Source organism: Macaca nemestrina, unplaced genomic scaffold, assembly GCF_043159975.1.
Source record: "Macaca nemestrina isolate mMacNem1 unplaced genomic scaffold, mMacNem.hap1 Scaffold_93, whole genome shotgun sequence".
Taxonomy (NCBI): domain Eukaryota; kingdom Metazoa; phylum Chordata; class Mammalia; order Primates; family Cercopithecidae; genus Macaca; species Macaca nemestrina.
The window spans coordinates 172,513-193,326 of NW_027257884.1; the positions used below are offsets into that span (position 1 = coordinate 172,513).

Genomic DNA, 20,814 nt, shown 5'->3' on the forward strand with positions numbered 1-20,814 from the left:
GGTGGAGACCGCAGCTCGATCGGGCCGGCCTCCCTGCTGGGCACAGCCTGAGCCACACAGGATGCTGAGGTGCCCCAACGTTGGGGTGCTCAGAGCCACTCAGCTGAGATCGTGGTGCTTTCTGTAACCACCCTCGTTTCTTCACGGTATAGATCTGGACTCCATCCTTTGCAATGTGTGAGGTTCTAGGAAGAGGCTGGCCAGCTGGGGAAGTGTCCTGGGCTCTGTCCCAGTGATGACGAACTTGGCTCCCCACAAGGGCGGCCTGTTCACCACAGTGACCCCCGGGGACCACGCCTGCACCCACCTTGCTGAAGATAATTCACTTCTCATCCGTGAAAGAATAAAGCTAGACTAACTCAATTTCACACTCACTTCCAACTTTAACAACTTGTGTTAGGAAATCAAAGACAAGGACTCTGACCACGTCACAAACCCAGGAAGCAAAACCCGAGACTAACGGAATGATGCCACCTTCGCAGTTCCGAGCTTTACTAGTTGTTTTTCTTTTCTGGTCTGTTTTTCTCTTTTGGTTTAAATAATTAAAGACCCTTTGTTGACAAGAAAAAAAATTCTCTATGAAACTTAAAAAAGTGGTTCTAATTAAACATTTAAACATTCTTCCATATGCTTTATAAACAGTTGAAATTACAGCTCTACTTAGTGTTAAGTACTTTAACCAAATGAAAGGTTAATTATACAGACTGGCAATTATAAAAAATAAGGCTACATATTCGTGGCATCATGAATAATTAATAAGAACCGTTTGATTTCATTCAGACCAGGGATTCTGTGCTAATAGGCTCTTAGCTGTCTTGAAATAATGGTGAAATTTTAAAATTACTTTTGTACTTAAACACGTCCCCAAAGTGAAGCACAGCGGTTAATATCCATCATGGTGCCCAGCAGAGCGACCCGCCCTACTATGGCCGACACCCTGATTCCCGAGGGCTGCATCCCGGGGCTGTACTCGTGCAGAGAACGTTCATGAAACAGACCAGGTGGCAGGAGGGGGTCTTGTCCTCAAGGAACCTCATGAGTCTTGCTAGGGGGACAAACAGCGAGAGAATGAAACCGGCAGCCACGGAATCTGGACAGCGATGCCCAGGCCCCGCCATGCATAACCCCTGGCTGGCACCTCCCTGAGACCCGTCTGGCACAGGCAGCGGCAGGGTCCGGCCCTTGGAGCGCAGGGATGGCAGAGCAGGGCCATCAAAGCGGGTGGCATGCCGACAGCGGCTTCTCCGCAAGAGCTCCTGGCTCTCAGGGAGCTGAGGGCTCCTCAATGGGAAATTCTGGCTGAGCTCCAGGGGAAAGCGGGTGGGAGGCCTGTCTCCTCTGCCCCCATCTCCTCTGCCCCAACCCTGGAAGAGGGTCAGATATCAATGCTAACTCTTGTGCTGACTCAATTAAATCAAACAATTCAGAAAACAAACTTGCTTTAAGTATTAATTTCCTAAAAAGAACTAACATGAATTCAAATAATTCACATAATTAAAATGATTTTAATTGTTAATTTAATTAAAACATCTCCGTTTTCACAGCATCATGTACCTTGGTACTTTCTCCTTATTGCATTTCCCATCTTCCAGGGCAGGTTTCCTTCCACCCAGGGCAGCAGCGACTCTGGTGTCTCGGGTATTCCCAGGCTTCCGTCAGCCCCTGGGGGGCTTACAGTTCTGCAGCGGTCTCCATCCTCATTAATCTGCATAAGAACATCCGTCCGCAGGGACGTCCTGTGGCCCCGTGGCCACATCTGACGTGCAGCTAAACGCTGGGCGTGTCGCCTGGTGACAGCAGATGACACAACTGTGGGCAAGGTAGCACCTCTGGGCGCCGACACTCTCGATGAGTTTTTTACAAGACCATTCTTTAATGGGTGAACCCTGACAGGAAACACTAAAGATTGTTTTTAACTATTTTTATATCGAGACAAATCTTTGTCAAACGTTCACTCAATGCTAAATGTCACTTCTCCAGCCAACCCCTTTAAGAATACCTAAAACTTAAGACTGGAATGACGCTTTCAAACACATACTCTACTCATGCATTCCCGGGAGCAGAGAGCAGCTTAATGTTTTCACGCTACACAGGCATGAAGTTTGGCGAAGGCATTTTAATATTTTTACCTGAATATTTTAATAAAATCAAAAGATCATTTTCACTCTAATACTCTACTTAGAATCTAATTTTCCATTAAATAAACAGGCAATGTTCAGTAACCCACATGCTGATAAACTTTTGAAAACTTTAGAAAGTATTAAGTATAATCAAAGATTACTTTTAATTTTCGAGCTGGTAAGAGCCTGTGTCAGGGAACAGAGTTGACATTGAAGAGATAAAAGCACGATGATTTTCTTAAAGAAAAGCGAAATTCGTAAAAGAGACCAGGTGATTATATAAAGAAACACAGAATCCGTTTTCAGAAATGGCAAACATTGACCACAGAACACCAGTGTTGCCCGTGATGAGAGAAACAGTTAAAAGGAAGAATTCACGGTGGCCCAGCATAGATCAGGTGTGGGAGGACAGAGACGTGATGAAATGATCCTCCTTCTAACTTCCCAGAAAGGCACAAATGGCCAGCACTGTAACTGAAGACCACGCAGGCACCAGTGTGAACTCAGACTCCATGGCCAGCACCGTAACTGGAGACCACATGGGCAATGGTGTGAACTCAGACCCCACGGCCCGCACCATAACTGGAGACCACACGGACACCAGTGTGAACGTAGACCCGACGGCACGTGCCTGGGCTGCTCCAGCCACCACCAGAACCTGTTCTGCAGCTGAACTGGAAGCTGATTCTGGAAGGAACTGAGGAGCATGAGGACGAGATCCTTCTACCTCAACAGGGATCAATTTTTTAATGATTTCTTTCTTTTAGAAAACTGTTAATAAAATACTTTGTTCTAAAATGACCAGGATTTCAGCAGCCTCTACATTCCTTCATGTCAATCAAAGCTTAGGCACGTGGGTTACTTCACTGTTCGTGACACCCTTTTGAAATAAAACCCGGGGCCGCCTGTGTACCCAAGAGCCTGGGCACTGAACATTCAGACAAAACGTCCAGGGCGAGAATGTTCACGTCCCAGCGGTGCGGTAGAGTGGATGGGGGGAGTTCGAGCCACAGGTGGCCACGCCTCCCCTGCCTCCGGCCAGTGCCCACTGCTCACGCACTCCTTCCTCGGCCCATCCTGAGCCACGGGGCCCTCGCGTAACCAAGGCCGCTGCGGTACCTCCAAGAACAAACTGGTTACAGGTGGACTGCTCTCTACTCAACGTACAAAGATTGTTTTTAAAACTGCTCGTCTCTGGAACTTATCCCAGTAACAGGCTAGATTAAGAAAACTGACTAAAAACAGTAGGAAGAAAAACTCACTCTACCCGTTGAGGCAAGAGAAATGCACACAGCCTCTGAAATAACTACAGAGGAGTTTTCCTGGGTTAGGTACGAGGTGGGGTGACCCTACCCCATAGCGGGGCGATGGCACATGGTGGGAACCAAGGAACATCTCCGAGTAAATGTAGGAAAATGCACTCAACTCCCAAACAGAGAGAGAAACTGCTTTTTTCCTTAAAAGCTTCTCTCTTTTATTCTCAGAAAGACTCTCTTTGGTGTCTTGACTGCTGAAGGGACAAGCCTGTCATCCCCAGAAAGCAGCCCTGGACAGTCTCCAGATCCTATGGCCCTCAGGCCCACCTTGCCTACTGATGATCCCACATTACGAAACCTAATCATCAGAAAAAGCCTCCCAGTCCGCAGCTCACCAGTGACATTTTATTCAGGGAAATGCTAATAAAAACCTGGGGCTCTGTGTAAACGCTGTCCCCTAGGTACTGAGGCTCCACACAGATGGCACACAGGGAGACAGGCCTCACCCCTTCCTGGTGCCCCATGTCTCTCCTCACATTTTATTAGCTGAGTTTTGTGGCGGTTTGTTACTTTTAACCTGACTGTCCAAGGCAGCTGCACTAAACTAATTGTCCAGGGCAGATCCACTCATAATGACCATCAGCTCAGAGTTGGAAGTAGCACTGGAGAATGAGGTGGTATCAGGGCACTATGCTTCCCTGCCCTCTTTTCCAGGGATGCCAAGTAAGTTTCTGCCATGGCTGATGATGTCAGCACTTCACTAACATTAGTTCAACGGCAGGCCACCAATTAATACTTAACGAACAATGCCCTTAAGAGCAAAACCCCATCTCTGCCAAAAATACAAAAAATTAGCTGGACGTGGTGGTGAGCGCCTATAATCTCAGCTACTGGGGGACTGAGGCAGGAGAATTGTTTGAACCCAGGAGGCAGAGTTTGCAGTGAGCCGAGATTGCACCATTGCACTCCAGCCTGGGCAACAAGAGTGAGACTCCATCTCAAAAAAAAAAAAAAAAGAAAAGAAAAGAAAAGAAAGAAAGAAAGAAAGAAAGAAAGAAAGAAAGAAAGAAAGAAAGAAAGAAAGAAAGAAAGAAAGAAAGAAAGAAAGAAAGAAAGAAACGATTCTCATGACCCTGTCAACATCTTCAGTTTTTCCCAAGGATAGTGTAAAATTATCACACACAACGTAAACCCAATTAGATCAACGTTCTCTCCTCACCAATCCATACCTAAATCCATATTTCAAAATGGTCCCCAATTTTTCACAATTTAAGAAGACTGAGAGGAATAACCATGAACAAGCAAGGTTTACACAGACGTTAGTCTTCCCAACTCTCGCTCAGGAGCTCACCCCAAACTCCTCCTGTGGAATCAGCCCGGATAACAGTTCCTGGTGGCCGCACAAGAACAGAGGGTCCCACGAACCCACGACAGACCCCACCATTCAGCCCCAGGCAGAGGAGGGAGGTGGACGGTCACGAAAGACAGAAAAGCAGGGAACTGTGACTCTTCTGAGTTAATGCAGGTGATTGGGCCAAAAAACAAGGCACATCCACCTGTGAATGGGGTGAGCTCCCAGCTGGCTGTGCAGAGGCTGTAGATATGAAGGAACTCACTTCCCTGCACACTGAAGTGCATGAGCATCTCCACATCGACCGCACCTGGGCTCTGCTCGCCCCTCACAAACTAAGATGACAGTGGCTGCTTCTGGACAGAATGTCAAGGACAGATGGACAGACATCCTGGACAGACACTGTACAGAGACCAGGGGCTGGGAAGGGGGAAGCGGCACAGCCTTGGGGCCAGCAGGGGCGAGGCCAGGAAGCCTCGGTGAAGGCCTGCATCTCCTCATCCAACAGAAGCAGGAGGGGCCACCCAGTGAGGGCTGCAGCTGCGGTGAAGTGGCCAGTGGGACATAGCAGGAGGCCGTGGCCAGCCTTACCCCCAGCCCAGGAGGAGGGGCCCAGCTGCGGGCACTGCCCCGGGAGCCAGAATCCTGAGCCCCCAGGGAAGGTGGGAAATTGCCCCTGGGCACTGGGTGCTCAGGCTGGAGGTGGTGAGACCTCGAGGCCCTGCAGTCGGGGAGGTGAGGGCAGAGATGGCCAAACTGCAGCTCAGTGAAGGGCTTTGTCAGGAAAGGCCCTCAGAGGCTGCCTCACCAGCCAGGGGGAGGTTACTTCCAGCCGAGAGGCTCAACAGGGCCCTCGGTGGTGATGCTTAACCTTGTCCTCTGACAGAGGACCATCGAGACAGAGTCACTCAAACCTCTGCCAAGCTCTGCACCCAAATGAAGCTGTTACCACAGACGCTGAGGCAGGTAGTGCTCATCTCAACTCTGTACAAGTGGTTTATTTAGCCAGTTCTCCAAATTCTTAATGACAAACCACACTAAACGTGTGTTTTCAGTATCACCTATGCTCATAGCTATGTATAAAATAACTATCACAAGGAAAACTAGGTGGTGAACCCAGGAGGAGGAAATCCCCACGACGAGTCGAGAGAACACCAACGGACCGTTGGCTCTTCCCGGCTGAACCCAAGAGCACTTGGCTGGGCTCACTTCCGTTCTAATTTCCAGATTTATTTTTACTTTCCCACATTTTCATTATGAAAATGTTCAAACATATTTAAAAAGTGGAAGAACAGTACAACGAGTGGTCAAGTTTTCTCCACGTGGAGCTCCAACAACTGCTAACATTTCGTTAGATTTGCTTTCTCACTCTCTCTGTAGATCAGACAGAGAGACAGATTTGTTTCTTCTCTGGAGCCACTTGAAGGTGAGAGGCTCCTGCTGCCTCACCGAGTCCTCAGGCACACGTTCCCTAGGAATAAAGGCCCCTCTGCAGCCGCAGTACCATCATCGGCAGACAAGAATGATTTCAGAGCATCGTTGTCCAGGTTATGTTCAGGTAGCACAATCGTTCCGAAAACGTCTTTTCTATCCGGGGCACACACTGTGCTGAGTGACTCTCCTTCCCCGTCTTAGTCAGGGACAGCCTCGCACCCCTTTTATCTGTGATCTTCACTTTTCGAGAAGATCATTGCATTGTCCTGCAGAATATCCCCTACCCCAGAGGCATCTGTTTCTAGGGCCATCATTAAATTCCCTACTATGCACCTCCATTCCCTGTAAACAGGAAGTTTCAGTCTCGAGGCGCGATCACCTTCTGTCAAATGCTTCTCGGCAGCTTCCGGGTGAGGCTGCTGCTTCACGAGGGGCGCGAGCTCCTACTCCTGGTCACTGACGGCACGGCCGCGACCAGCACCACACCCCGAATCAGAAACGTCTGGAGGGGCCGCGGGCAGCCGAGACACCTGGAGGTGTGAACGGCACAGGCGTGGGGCAAGAACAAGGTCAAATCATAACGGAACGTCTGATTCCAGACACTTCCACCTGGGTAAGATGGTGACATCTCCCTAGCAAGTATCTGAAGCCAGAAAGCATGACAGAAAATTCACGACCTGCCTTCGTTCACCCAGGCTGCTCTAACAACACACCACAGGCTGGGCAGGGGCTGGCAAATGACACAAGTTCATTTCTCACAGCTCTCAGTCTCAGTCTCAGGCTGGGAAGTCCATAGTCAAGGCCTGACAGGTTTGCCTGGTGAGGGCTTCCTGGTTCATAGACGGCGCTTCTCACTGGGTCCGCACACCATGGAAGGAGTGAGGGAGCTCTCTGTAGTCCCTTTTTTGAGGGCACAAATCTCATTTATGAGACCCTCACGACCTCCTCACCGCCCAAAGCTCCCCCTCCTAGCACTATCTCCTCGCGGGTGAGGATTCCAACTTGTGAATCTTGGGGAGACACAAACATTACAAAAGCCCATCATTTAATTTTTTTTAAAGGCATTTTTGCTTCTGCAAAGTCTCAAGATAAAATCAAAAGAAAGAGGTCTGAGTCAATCCACACAGTTCTCCCAAAAAGGGAAGTGATCAATTGCCACCACTTTTTATCCGAGACCTGCTGGGTGCCCCGGTCTGCATGACTGATTCTAAAACACCATCCTCTCCTCTGCCATTCAGAGGTCAGAGTCAGTCCAGAGCTTAACACCAAGGCAGAGCTGACTGAATGACACCAGCTAATCCAGTAAGACAAGCCAAGACTCCTGCCCAAGGCCTAATCCTTCCCCCAGGGAAACATGGAAGGGCCAGACACTTGGCAGCCCTTCCTTCCTGCTCTAAAGCCCCAGAGACACAGCGCCGGCCAGGTGTGTGCCTGGGGCAATGCACAGTAACGTCAGCTGGGCACCGAGTCTGAGAACATGTTATCAAGTAAAAATGAAAACAAGACTGCTGAGAAAAGTTCATGCTTAATCACCTCTGGGCTAAATTCTAAATACAATGTTATTTCAGAGCTAGGTGGAAGTAATTCCTTAAAAATATATATGAACAGTGACTAGCAACCAGGGTGATAAGTACTCAATATGTGTTTGATGAATAGATGAATTTTTAAAATTTATGAAAAGAGCACGCTCTATTTAGGAGAATTCTATTTAATTGGATGTCCTAACTAGACAGTGGTTCCTTCGTGCTGACAGCAGAGTTTGTTTCAGTTAACTCAAAAAATGGTAAGTCACTCTAACAGAAAACCAAAAGGCTTTACAGAGAGTCAAATTATGGTGCCAATTCAACCGTGCATGGCAATTTCACCTTAATATTTAAATTCTCGAAGCACCATACTCAGAAAACGAGACATAACATACATAAATGCATCGACTAAAGCACCATCATCTAGAATTTGACAAAGTTTGACTGTGAGTTTCAAGAAAAGGGCTGATGAGGCCAAGAAGTTCCTTCCCCTCTCCCCTTACCTCCCATTTTGGTGACCAACTTAATGCAGAGAAATTCCTGTTTCAGGTTTGCACACATTGGAACAATCCTGGTATCTATTCCCCCAAGACACCAACAGGCTGAAGTCTGCAGGGTGCACATATTGAAAAATCACAGGAGCACTAGAGTGGCGGAAAGAGGTGCCCGTGAAGACGTCATCCTTTCTAAGACAGGGTCTGATTCCGCCTCCGGGCCCTTTTGCAAAAAGCCATTGGTACAAATTCATAGCCACCAGGAGGAAACACGCAAAAGACCCCACTGCCCTCCTGGCTTCCCAGAAGGCCTCAGAAGGATGAGACATGCAGCCTGCGTGCAATCCTGGACCCTCTTCCCTGCATTCAGTTTGACATGTGTCACTTGTTTGACTGACGGAGGTCCCACAATGGGCACAAGGAGACCCGTCAGGTCAAGAGGGTGCTGCCCGGCTCATGGTCCACACATGCGGACCTGTCAGGTCAGGATGCCCGGCTCATGGCCCACACGTGGGGATGCGTCAGGTCGGGAGGGTGCTGCCCGGCTCACGGTCCACACATGGGCATGCGTCAGGTCAGGAGGGTGCTGCGCAGCTCTCAGTATCAGCCACATATGCACATTCTCCACTGAAGCCACTGCATGAAACCACTGCATGAAGCCACGCTGGAAGCACTTTCTGGCAGGTTTAGGAGGCTCGTGTCCAGGGTCATTAAACACTTGGCAAGCTCGCCTTGGGGGCATTTTACTTTGCTTATGACAATGAAGCATTCTCATTGCACTGAATAGAGCACGCTTTCTTGTTCAGTGCCTCGTTGAAATAGGCATTTTGTACCTGTCTTACAGATTACATCAAGGCCCTAATACATTTAGACCCTTGTCTCAGGTACACACAAAGCAGCGGCATCTCTAGAACATGTTTTGGACCACGGGAGGAAACCAAATCGCAGCATTATCCATTGATGTTGCTTAAAGTGTATTTCCAAATGTGTCTCCCGAGCCCGGCCTGTGTTCACGGCTTCCGCTGACCACACGCCATCTGCTGGGCACTCTGTGCACTTTCTCTCACACCCGCCACGCCTGTGGTCCTGTGCCTATCCCGCCACACGTCCCCACGTGGCTAAATCTCCCACACTCACCACGCCTGTGGGCCTGTGCCTATCCCTCCAGGCGTCCGCACCTACCACGTGGCTAACGCACACTTCCTACAGGCGGCGAGTGCCTGAACATCCCCACGGCTGGAGGGGCTTTGGGTAGGTTCTACAGAACCCACAGACAGGCATGGCCACCCCGCCCACGGCCACCAGAGGCTTTGCTTTGTCTCTAGAGGTGCCCTTCGATGAGGCGACATGGCAGATGACCCAGTGTTAGGTAATTAAGACTCAGGAAATCACGGCCGTCTTACCTTTAGAACTCACCTCTCTCCCCAGCACTATATCGCGAAGGGTGGGTCGCCAGAGTTGGGGAAGAGATGCCCAAGGCTCCCTCCTGCCCTGACAAGCTGGGACACTGCTCCCCTCTGTTGGTTTCTCACCGCACCTCAATAAACTGAGCTCACAGCAAGAGGCAGGCATGGGCTGAGTAGAAACACACAGCAGACCCCGGGTGGGCAGGACGGAGGACGAGGGTGCTCGCGGAGACGAGGGTGTGCCCCAGGAAGAAGGTGCACGCGGGGTAGAGGGTGCGCGCGGGGAAGAGGGTGCACAGGCCCCGAGAACCTGGTGGCAGCAAGGCCGGTCAAGGCTGAACTCCAACAGAGGCAGCAGCAACGGTGTTGGGCAAGTCACAGAGAAAGCACCACCCAGAGGGGCTGCATGAACCAGCAGCGACCCCAACCCAACCTGCTCATCGGACTGGGCACACGCACACGCTGTGGACACGTGTGAATATGTTCCACTTAACGTGATGTTACATAATAATCAACAATGTTAACCCCACGACTTCATTACATGGCATCTGGCACATTGAGACTTTTTATTCTGTCTCTCTTCCTATACAAAGAAGTGGAAAATAGGTCCAAGATCATTCACAACAAATTATTGCTAATTGAAAAAAAAAAAAAATTCCTACCCTCACCTTGGAGGATCTCAAGGCAACACCTGGTTCTTTGAGGTCATGGTTGGGACCCTCTCCGGACCCCTAGATGGGTCTGAAACTGCAAGGAATCCCCAAATGGGCAGTTTTGGGGCCAGCACAGATGCCAGCCACACATCCAGGCAGGTCTTGGCAGGTTGCTCCGTGACTTCGGCTGGGTCACTAACCTTTTCTTGCACTCAGAACCTGCCAGGAACGAGGGCACTGGCCCGCACGTCTCTGCTCCCAAGGCTACATCCCCTATGTTCCGCTGCACTCTGGGTTCCATGCCTTAGATCCCAGGCACCTTAAAGTTGACGTTTCCCCACCAGCCCTCATGAAGTTGATACTCAGATAACGTCCTTCCTCTCCCACCTGGTCAGTACCCGGGGAGAAAGGGACCCGGGTCTCAGTTTGATTTTCTGCCAGTCCATCGAAAAAACAACTGGCCAGCAGCACTGGTGCACAGCACTGCCAGGTTACCCGTGACGAAAACAAAGCAAAACGAGATATACTCAAGTCAGCTGCGGCAAGTGCTTCTACATCCCTGCTCCAACAAGGAAAGACAGGAGGCCAGGAGTGTGGCTCACGCCTCTTGTCCTTCCTTGTTGGGTCAGGGGTACAGAAGCATTTTGGGAGACTGAGGCAGGACAAATGCTTGAATTTGAGACCACCCTGGGCAACATAGCAAGACTCGTCTCTACAAAAAAAAAAAAAAAAAAATAGCCAGGTATGGTATCGTGCCTGTAGTCCCAGATACTCAGGGGGCTGAGGTGATACGATCACCTGAGTCCAGGAGGCAGAGGTTGCAGGGAGCCAAGATTGCACCACTGCACTCCAGCCTGGGCATCAGGGTGAGACCCTGTATCAAAATAAAGAAAAAACAAAAAACAAAAAAAAGATAAGAAATAGAGGAGACCACTAATAATTCCAAATAGTGCCTGCTAATTTGAAATCTTTTCCAGATATGGTGAAGGAAATCATTTTTCTTCCTACGCCCATTCTAAGGAAACGTTTCTATTTTTCTGCTATACAATTTGGTAACCTGCCATTTCAGATCCTGGCCTCTTTAAGCAGGACTTGCTGGAGTGCCAACAAAGCAGCGCTCTGAAACCTCAGCATCCTCAGCATCACCCTGGAGGGCAGGTGAAGGATGCTGGGCCTCCACCTCCAAAAGTCACACTGGGGTGGGGCAGATCTGGGGTGAGGCAGGGTTTGCATTTCTAGTCTAGGGCCACACCACCCTAAACACGCCCATCTCATCTAACGCATACCAGAGGGAGAAGCCACGTAGGGCAAGTCACAGAGCAAGCGTCCAGGCACCAGGTCACCAGTTGTCTATTTAAATGCAAACCCGTCAAACAGCTTAAGTCAAACAGGTTCACCCTCCTAACACATTGGCCAACACAGCTAGTGATAAATATCACTGCTGTTAGACCTTCTGCTCACTGATGACCAGAGCAATGGCCTGAAACATCAAAGCTGAAGGGTGTGTGCCACGGTCAGGGCTCTGAACACCCCCATCCCAGGCCATCTCACACGGGTGCCTTCACTGGCACCGGGGTCTCACAGACCAGCTCCACGCTCACACTTACTGGGACGCAACCACCCTTTCAGCCCTTCATGCATCTGTACCCTATAGCAGTGTTCAAGGGAGGCTAATTTAAGTAAGAAATGTAATACGGACATCTGTGAACTCTTCCTCCATATCCACTGAGTGGCCGTCCAGAAACAGAAATATTAAAAAGAAAAAGAAGATTTAAGAGTCAAACACAGGGCCGGGTGCAGTGGCCCATGCCTGTAATCTCAGCACTTTGGGAGGCCAAGGCGGGTGGATCACATGGGGCCAACAGTTTAAGACCAGCCGACCAACATGGCAAAATCCTGTCTCTACTAAAAATACAAAAATCAGCCAGGCATGGTGGCACATGCCTGTAATCCCAGCTACTAGGGGGGCTGAGGCAAGAGAATTGCTCGAACTGAAAGGCGGAGGTTGCAGTGAGTGGAGGTTGCAGTGAGCCTAGATCATGACACTGCACTTCAATCTGGATGACAGAGCAAGACTCCGTCTCAAAAAAACAAAAACAGGCCAGGCACGGTGGCTCACGCCTGCAATCCCAGCACTTCAGGAGGCCAAGGCGGGTGGATCACAATGTCAGGAGATCGAGACCATCCTGGTTAACACTGTGAAACCTCGTCTCTACTAAAAATACAAAAAATTTAGCAGGGCGTGGTGTGGGCACCTGTAGTCCCAGCTACTCGGGAGGCTGAGGCAGGAGAATGGTGTGAACACGGGAGGTGGAGCTTTCAGTGAGCCTGGATCGCGCCACTGCACTCCAGCCTGAGTGACAGAGAGAGACTCCATCTCAAAAAAAATAACAACAACAACAACAACAACAAAAACACAGAAACTCGTGGAACAAGCCCTTGCCCCACTCCATGTCAGCTGTGCTGTGCCACCCAGGAGCATGCCAAGCTCAAAGAGTCATCCACCTGCCTTGCGTAAACGATGTCACTACTCGAATCACAGAGACTCAGATTCCCTAGCCCTCGCCATGTGCATGTCACTCACAAGCAGGCATGAGGACCCCCGCAATTCACAGGGAATCCCTCTGGCCATCTGATGACCATCCATTCATAAATAAAAAGCATTAATTCCAGCGGGGTTGCAGAGGTGTATACATCAATACTTGTTACTGTTCACAAATGTTCCACTTGCGGATGGAGTGACGTTACAGAATTGGGAAGAACTTCACAGACATACGAGGGGTGCATTTAAGGAAAAAGTGTAAGGAAAAGGTGAGAAAATGGAATATGCTAACCTCTGTCTTTTCATCACCCTCTAAATCTTATGATTCCAGTTCTGTTCATTCTGCAGTGAAAAATAACAAGTGATTCACACTCAGACACAAGGTGGCTTAGGAAACTATGGCTGTTTTACAAAGATGAAACAATTTCGAAGATCAGGATTCCATGAACGTACTTACTTAAAGAGAGAAGAGACTGGGAGTTACACATCAACTTACCAAGGCTGTCCCGAAGTCCAGGAGCCCCTTAGGAGAACAGAGAATGTGCAGTCTCCACAGACCAATGCAGGTGGCTGGGCCCAAGAGTGGGGACGGGTAGGCTGCAGGAGGCTTGCAGAGGGAGCTGTACCACCAGCCTCTCGCAGAAATTCCTAATTAAACCCTGACAGCAACTCTGTTTAGTGAATTGTCTCCTGGTAACTAAGAAGAGTGAAGCTGTTGAAAGCCTACAGCCAACCCTCTGGATAACTGTTGAGATGTATTTTAGAGAAGGAAATGATCCTGTCACAATCCCAGTCCTGCCCACAGCTGCAAGCACGTCCTGGGAGTGCGGCTTCTTGCTCTGTCAGCACCAGAGCCCACTGTAGTGCCACACGGGTTCTGCCCGACGTTCCCACTTCAAGGAGTCTGGGCAGGTGCAGCTGAAACACCCAGGGGGCAACCCCCACACTCACTTCTCAAAAGTACATGCAGAGGCAGACAGAATGAAACACGGCCCCCAAACCTCAGACGTACGGTTCAGCGGCATGGCCCACCATAGAGCCACATGGGATTTGCCCGACGCCCCCAATTCACAGAATCTGGGCAGGCCCAGCTGAAACAGCACCTGGGGGGCAACCTCCAACCCCACTTCTCAAAAGTACATGCAGAGGCAGACAGAATAAAACACGGCCCTCGAGCCCCAGACATAAAGTTTGGCACGGGCATCTGTGAAACAAGAACAAAAGTCGCATGGGAAAGTGAGCACAAAAATGAAAAAAACAACAGAATTACAGTGAAGATGGATGAGATGGGGAGGATTGCGAGGAAGTTGAGAAAGGGACTGAGGACCTGAAGGGGGACATAAGGGCTGGACATTCCCGACAAGGTAACAAACACACCTCTGGATGAGGTGGGACATCATCTTCATTATGGAAATAAAGGGGAAAAGCCTGAAAACATCAGTTTCCTACCAAGAAGCAAAAATCAAACTGGCTTCAGATTTCTCCTCTACAACACTGGGTTCCAAAAGATGAGGATGTGGCATCCGTGGGGTCTTGAGGGAGAGCTGGCACAAACGTCCCAGAGCTGCCGTCTCCAGAAGCAGCTGAAACAGCCTCAGATCCAGCAAACTCTTGTCTTGAAAAATCTATCAGACTACACCCCCTTATCAAAGGGACGCGTGGCTGCAGGGGTTGTGGTGTAAGGCAATTTAGAAATCTTACTCCGTGCAGACCCTAAACTTGGGAGGCTGCTGGTCACACCCTGGGAGGACCTCAGCCAGCGGGAAGCCCTGTGCCTCCTCTCTGCTCCATCTCTAATGCCAAGAAACATTTTATGCATAATATTACGTTATTTCCAATTTGTTAAATTGTATCTATTAAGTCCATAAAGAGACCAAGAAAATGTATAAAAACATTGATGACTTCACGGTGGTATTATAATTAATTTTTAAACAAAACATGTTGTCTAAATTTTCCAGACTGAAAAAATACTCTTTTTAGCAAGAAAGGTGCTTTTAAAGTCACCATAAACAATTATATATCCATCCTACGAACGTGGTCTTAAAACAAAAAGTGAAGAGCAAAAACAGCAGAAGGAAGTGCATGAATATGTTGATAACGTTTATCTCTGAATGGGGGCGCTCTTTTGCCTTCCATTTCCCTATGCTTGAAGTGTCACCTCTGTAATGTAATAATAGAGCAAACACCATAGTTGAGGAAACACTGCTGCCCACTAGGACATAAACCAAGTCTCCTCCAAAATGCTGCGACCCCAACCTCTGATTTTATCTTTTAAATCAGCTAGGTTTTCTCCCCAAAAAAGAAGCATATTGTATCATTACTCTTTAAAGTTAGGTGACTTAACAGGCATACAGACTTAAACACCTTCTGGAAAGGTGATGTGTCAAGTTTAACTAAGATTTGTTTTGTTCTGAAAAGAGCAGGGGCACGTTCCCAGGTGAGGGGACTCCAGGAAACACTGGCTGTGTCCGATGGGCCCTCACCTGGAGAAACAAGCGCTCGACGCCTCCACCCTCCACCCGGACTCAGCAGGAAAGGGATGCAGAGCTGAAGACAGACTCATCTATAAAAACCCCAACGGCTGTTTCCAGGAGCTACTCACTGTCCCGTGCCGCTGCACCCTGCCCCCCTGTACAGGTACCGGAGCTGCTGTCCAGGCTTCCCCAGGCTCTCCACGCCTCCTTCCACCCCACGCCAACCTGCACCACCCAACTCCCCACCGTCTCTTACTGACCACCGGCCTCAATTCCCGCATAGCCTGGAAACTGCAAAGCTGCCTGGCAGCAAGAGGGGACGGGCAGCGAACGCACCAGCCAGGTGGCACCTGCTTCCACCAGACTGCAGGGTCACAGCCCCTGCCTCATGGAGCCGTTGTTATGCACAACTACACTGGGAAATCAATGCAGCTTTAGCTTTACTTTGGTGCTAAATTAACTTTATAACACTTGGTTATAACATACATTAATTTTTACAGCAATTACTAAAATAACAACTCATAATGCATTCATTTACCATATTCAGAAAAGCAACTGAAAAACCAAACACACAGCAGAATTTTATAGGACTGTAGTAGTTTTTGTTAGGTTGTCAAATTATTTTAAGCTCAAAATTAAAGTAATTAAATCTGTGACTCTCAACTGGGGGAGGTGGGCACACACAGAGAGGGGAACTTAAAATCCTTTTTTTCTTCCAAACCTCACACAGACCCACTCGGCTGGTCATTCCCATTGCTGGAATTATGTCCTGTTCCTTAGGTTAAAAACAACTGCCTTCATGCCTATTAAAAATAATGTTTCTTCCTTTCCTGAGTGATTGTGAAATGAGCCATGGTGGCAAGGTAGGCACGAACCGAGGGAAACTGAGTCCATGCCCATATTTGATGGTGGGCAAGAACAGAAGGAAATTGGGTCCATACCCACATTTGATGGTGGGTGAGAACAGAAGGTAACTAGGTCCACATCTATATTTGATGGTGGGCAAGAACAGAGGGAAACTGAATCCGTGTCCACATTTGATGGTGGGCAAGAACAGAGGGAAAGTGTGTCCAAGTCCACATTTGATGGTTAGCAAGAACAGGGGGAAGCTGGGTCCACGTCCACATTTGATGGTGGGAAAGAACGGGGGAAACTGGGTCCACGTCCACGTTTGATGATGGGCGAGAACACGGGGAAACTGGGTCAAAGTCCACATTTGATGATGGGCGAGACCAGGGGGAAACTGAGTCCACATCCACATTTGATGGTGGGAGAGAACAGGGGAAAACTCGGTCCACGTCCACATTTGATGGTGGCTTTTAATGCACTGCAGCCTGTGTCCCCTTGACCTTCACGAATTTTCAGGTAGTAAGAAAGCAATTTTTCTTACTGGAAAGGAGAAAACTAAGTGGCTGCAAAGTAATATAATTTCCTTAAAGCAAAACAACAGAGAACCAACTTTGACTTTTTCCACATTACCCAGTAATTCTAAGACTAAGGTTTTTGTCATGTTACAGCAAATGCCGTTCATTAGGGGGAAATTGGAAGTCAGAACAGTGTGTGCCATTCAAATTCTCAATGAATAATTAACTCAAATGGGTTCAGAGTGCTACAAAATGAAATTAATTTGTTTTTAGTTTAACCCCAAATCCCCAATCCCTTGCCAAATGATCCTCTATGTATCCTACATAAAGGACAGGGTCTTTCTGGCAGAAAACCATTAAAAGTTTTTATTTGCAGTAAGAGAAGCATGCCTTCTTATCAAACAGGTGCATGGCCCCCTTGCGGGGGGGTCACCCATCACCTGCATCCCCGTGTGTCACGGTGTTGCCGCACACCATTAACGCATCAAAATGGAAAAGGAAATGTAAGCAGTGTTTGCTGTCCAAAGTTCACGTCAACAACTCCTTATTATGAAGGCACTTCTGAGCCTTTCCTCCTGCATCTGGGAGCTGCCAGCAACCCAGTTCCAGGAGAGAAAATAGCTCGACACCTCCTGCAGCCCATGGAGTCCTCTTGTTGGGACAAGGTCCCCCCAGGAGAGAGGAGCCCCCAGCAGGGTCAACACTGGAGGTCCTGGGGGTGGGTGGTGCTGGGGAGGCCATGCGGGGAGGGCTGTTCCCTGTTCCCTTCCCCTCAGGAGACAGCTGGCCCAAGGTGACACAGGACCGGATGGGATTTCGGGGTCAGGGACCACGGAGCCCGGGGCTGTGGACCACACCAGCCCAAAGCCACTGCATGCCCCAGACCGGGGCTGTGGACCACACCAGCCCACGGCCACTGTATGCCCCAGACCAACACGAGAAGAGTGCAGACCAACAACATCTTCGTCTACGGTAGGTGTCACGGTTATCGTTCCTAAGAGAGTCCACGGCCACTTCTACCAGGTGCCCTCCACTCTTCCCCTGCCCCAGCTGGTCCCCCTGTGACAGCCGTGTCTTTGAGAACGGGGTGTGGAGCCAGGGGGAAAACACAAAATAAACCACCTGCTACTAGAAACAGCCTCGCTGTCCTCAGGGAGCCGGTCCCGGGGCCAGCCTCGCTGTCCTCAAGGAGTCGATCCCGGGGCCAGCCTCGCTGGACTCAGGGAGTCGGTTCCAGGACCCCATGGACACCAAATCCAGGCACATTCAAGCCCCACAGGTGGACCTGCCGAACCTGCGTGTACAAAGAGTCGGCCCTCCGACACGCGTTTCACATGGCAGGAACACTGTATTTTCTGCATGTACAAAGAATCAGCCCTCCGACATGCGTTTCACGTGGCAGAACACTGTATTTTCTCCCTGAGTTTGGTTGAAAAAATCCACCTATAAGTTGACCCGCAAAGCTCAAGCTTGTGTTGGACAAGAGTCAACTGTACGCAATTGACACTGATTCCTACCAACAATATCCAAATCTTACCATGACCAGCACGATAAAGAGAATGAGCAAAATTTAAAAACTAAAGCAGAGTTTTTTCCTGCTAGTTGGGGCACTGCGTATCCCCTGTGGGAAAGACAACACTGGCTGCTGACCAAACTCCATCGGCCTCTTCCTCCTTCCTGAGGGCATCTTCCTCCATCCTGACAGCAGCCTGGGCTTACCTCAGTCCCAGGGCGGGGGAGGAGGACACACTGTGCACCCTCCCAGCTCTCCTCCGCCCCTTCCCTCAGGCTGGCCCAAGAGCAGCCTGGACAGTCAGGTGCTGGGGACACCGAGCTGCCCCTCCTCGGCCCACAACCTCAGGCCACTTGTCTCATTTGTGACTGAGAAACAGAGCTGCAGCTGCAGGCGGGAGGCGGGACACGCTGGGATCTACCCATGGCCAGGCCGAGCTGCTCTGATCACTCAAGCTTCACTTTCATCACTTGCTCTACCAAATAAACTAGAATAAAATATGCCACTTCCTCCTTTGCACACACTCCCAAGCCTCCCATCCCACTTCCCGGCGCTGACCCCATAAGAACACTTTCTGTGCCTTTCCAGGTATTTTCTATCCTCCTCAAGCACAGAACCACATTCAGAGTGAATTTTTTTTTTTTTTTTTTTTTTTACAGAAATGGCACCAGGGCAGATGATGTTTTTTTGTACCATTTCTTTGGTTTCTTGGGCATTTTCCGCACCAGGACAGATGGGCTCTGCTCTCCTTCCTCCCCACCGAAGGCTGCCTCACAGCAGCCACACACAGAGCCGTAAGCCCTCGCAAGACTGTGGGTGTCTCGGGGTGCCCCATGTCCCCAAAGACCAAGGGGTCACAGATCCACACTGTCCAACAACACTTCAGACATGGCCTCGAGCCTGGGAACCCTGCTGGCCAGCCCAGGCCAGCAACAGAATAGAGGTGTGAGAGGTAACATTTGCACTTCTTAAAAAAAAAAAAAAAAAAGGCAGATATTCAGTGCCACATTTAAAATGATCATGGTGGCCAGGCACAGTGGCTCATGTGTGTAATGTAAGCACTTTGGGAGGCCAAGGTTGGCAGATCCCTTGAGGTCAGGAGTTCAAGACCAGCCTGGCCAACACGGTGAGACCCCTGTCTCTACTAAAAATACAAAAATTAGCTGGGCATGGTGGCAGGCACATGTAATCCCAGCTACTTGGGAGGCTGAGACACAAGATTCTCTTGAACCCTGGAAGCAGAGGTTACAGTGAGCTGAGATTATGCCACTGCAATCCAGCCTGGGTGACAGAGCAAGACTCTGTCTCAAAAATAAAAACAATAAATAATAACAAAAGAAAAAATATATATGCATTCCTAGTCCCTTGGAGCTGCAGCAACAAAGCTGGTGATATATTTTGGGTGTTTCTAATCAATGTTTTCCATGAGCTACACTGCAAGTCTCAACCTTGACCCTGCTACAGTAATCATCTATTACAAATTAAAACAAGAGCCATAACTCTGTCTCCTACTAAAATATTCTAACTGAGACATGTTAACAGAATACATTTCTTTGGGTGAGAAAGTATCCACCAGGGTGGGGAACAGACGGCCCACCGATTGTGCTGTGGCCCTAACCACCAAAGACTCATGAATCATCCACAGCAAGGCTGTTGACTCAAAAAGAACACTAAATTGCTCTTTGACATCAATTCTTAAACCTTGAGAAACCAAAGTTCTCTTTGTAACAGACTTGAAAAAGGATGAAGTCAGAAGTAGCTCAGCAGAGATGCACCAACTCTTACCTGGGAGAGACACTCCTTGCTAATCACGTCTGGATTAACGGATGTGCTAAAAGCATCTCTTCCAACAGAGACACAGACTGCAACCAGGAATGCCATGAACACCTTCCCCAGATAACCCAGTCCTCACCCATCCACCCCTCAGGAGGTCCCCAGACAAGTCCAATAAGGAAATCACCCCACAGCAGATTCAGGTGCAGGCAGTGAGGGTAGTGGCGTCAGGGAATTCCGCCGTAAACCTTGGCAGCACGCAGGGAGGTGTACCCAGCTGGACAGGTGAAGTCAGAAGTGCAGGATGATCTGGCCATTCCAAATGAGCAGGGCATAACAATTTTGTTAAAATGAAACCCAGCCTTTGAAAAGGCCTGGACTTCCCACAATGTGTGGTATTTATAGTGTGGACGGCACTGTAGAGAAGTTATCAGAGGGTTCACGACGGCAAGATCCACGGAGGCTCTGCTATGTGCCAGGCATGAGACAACAATTCACACAAAACACCTCATTTCACCCTACACAGAGTCCACAGACTGCTCCACAGTCTCCCAGGTAAGAGTTGGTGCATCTCTGCTGAGCTACTTCTGACTTCATCCTTTCTCAACTGCTTCATGTTTCACCCTACACAGAGTCCACAGACTGCCCCACATTTCACCCTACACAGAGTCCACAGACTGCCCCACATTTCACCCTACACAGAGTACAGAGACTGCTTCACAGAATACTACCAAAGGGGACCATCAAATGATCCCCAAGAAGTAATGAGCGCCTTAAAAGTAAGAAAGCCAACCTCCTCCCCCTCTATTAACTTCCTCTCCTCATTTCCGCAGAACCAAAGAAATATGAAGGGCCAGTGACGCCCCACTGAAGAACGCTCTCCTGGTGGTTACCCTCTGTACATAGGGAGC

At 49.3% G+C, this 20,814-nt stretch overlaps 1 protein-coding gene across 1 annotated transcript in view; it reads right to left on the minus strand.

The window, feature by feature from the left end:
• Positions 1-1,640, minus strand: part of LOC139361667 (disco-interacting protein 2 homolog C-like) — a 173,194-nt gene extending 171,554 nt beyond the window's left edge. The window contains exon 1 of the mRNA XM_071090451.1: positions 1,555-1,640. The gene's annotated coding sequence lies outside the window, so the exon portion shown is untranslated. The remainder of the gene's footprint in view (positions 1-1,554) is intronic.
• Positions 1,641-20,814: the final 19,174 nt, after the last annotated feature.